Raw genomic sequence first — 1,534 nt, 5'->3', positions numbered from 1 at the left:
AGCTCAGAATCAAATCCCAGTACATATAGTCAACTAATGTTTGTCAAGGAAGCCAAAAACAGCCAATAAGGAAAAGATAGTCTCTTCAATAGTTAGTGCTGGTCAAACCAGAGACACACACACAGATCAATGAAATTGGACCCCTATCTTACATCCCTCACAAAAATTAACTCAGAATGGACCTTCAACTGTAGCAGAGAGCGGACCCCAAAGAGCCCTGAGCAGCCCCACCACCTCTGCAGGCCTAGTTACCAGCACCCTCACCCAACACTTCCACCCGATCTGAGGAGCTCAGCTGCTGCAGCCAGCCCAGTTACCATCATCACAGCCACGAGCATGGAGGCTAATATCCAGCAGCCACACACCACCCCCACACCAAGCCATGGGCAGCGGCCTCACATCGGGGCCACCTGCCAGCAGGAAGAAGATCATCACAAGGGAAGGCTTTAGGAACAGTAAAATGCTTCACTGTGAGAAACGGGTATGGTTTCATCCACAGAAATGACACGGAGGCAGATGTATTTATACACCAGACTGCCATAAAGAAGAACCCCAGGAAGAACCTTCACAGTGTAAGAGATGGAGAGACTGAAATGTGCTCTTGTTGAAGGAGAAAAGGGTGCAGAGGCAGCAAATGTGACAAGCCCGGCATAGTTCCAGGGCAAGGCGGTACGTATGCAGCAGACCCTAACCATTACAGGCACTAACCAAGTGGCAGGGTTCCTCCACGCAATTACCCACAGAATTACCAGAATAGTGAGAATGGGAAAAGAAGAAGGGATCAGAGAGTGCCCATCAAGGCCAGGCCCAATAGCACAGGCATCACCACAGCTAGGGCTTCCCACCTCACTACATGCAGAGGCCCTGTGGGCGTGGACCACAGTCTTCCAACCCTCTTGTGCAGGGAGAAGTGATGCAAGCTGCTGATGACCGGGGTGCAGGAGAACAAGACAGACCAGAGAGACAGAATGTCTATGGGGGTTATAGACCATGATTCCACAGGGGACCTCCTTGCCAAAGACAGCCTGGAGAGGACGGCAATGAAGAAGGTAAGGAAAAGCAAGGAGATGAGATCCAAAATCCGCAGCCATGTCAACGTAAGTACCACTGCAACTTCAGTTACCCAGGCAGACACCCAGAAAACCCCAAACAACAAGATGGCAAAGAGACAAAAGCAGTGGATCCACCAGCTGAGAATTCCTCTGCTCCCAAGGCAGAGTGGGCCTGGACTGAGTAAATGTCAGCTTACCATGTCTCCCACCATCTGGTTTAGTCACCCAACAAGAAGAAATGAATATGAAATCCGAACAATAAGAAATAAACAAATCTTTGGAGCTGAAGACCTTAAGTGCTTGCTTTTTTCCCATTGACCAGATAGGTAGAACTATCTGCATTATCTATGCAGCATGGAGTTTTTATTATTTTTACCTAAAATGTCTATTTTTGGTAACAGCAAACGAGTTTTTTTTTTTAAAAGCCTCATTTTTCTCAATACATTTGTAAAGGTTTTTAAGTTGTTTCACATCTGGTCAAG

The 1,534-nt window shown here is 47.5% G+C and overlaps 1 pseudogene; it reads left to right on the top strand.

Annotated features, from left to right (window-relative positions):
* The first annotated feature begins 382 nt into the window (after nt 1–382).
* On the top strand, nt 383–1,237 carry LOC100483964 (annotated as a pseudogene).
* Nucleotides 1,238–1,534: the final 297 nt, after the last annotated feature.

The sequence above is a fragment of the Ailuropoda melanoleuca genome, chromosome 11, assembly GCF_002007445.2.
Source record: "Ailuropoda melanoleuca isolate Jingjing chromosome 11, ASM200744v2, whole genome shotgun sequence".
In the NCBI taxonomy this organism is placed as follows: domain Eukaryota; kingdom Metazoa; phylum Chordata; class Mammalia; order Carnivora; family Ursidae; genus Ailuropoda; species Ailuropoda melanoleuca.
The sequence above is the reverse complement of the archived record's forward strand: the minus strand, read 5'-3'. Positions and strand labels throughout refer to the sequence as shown.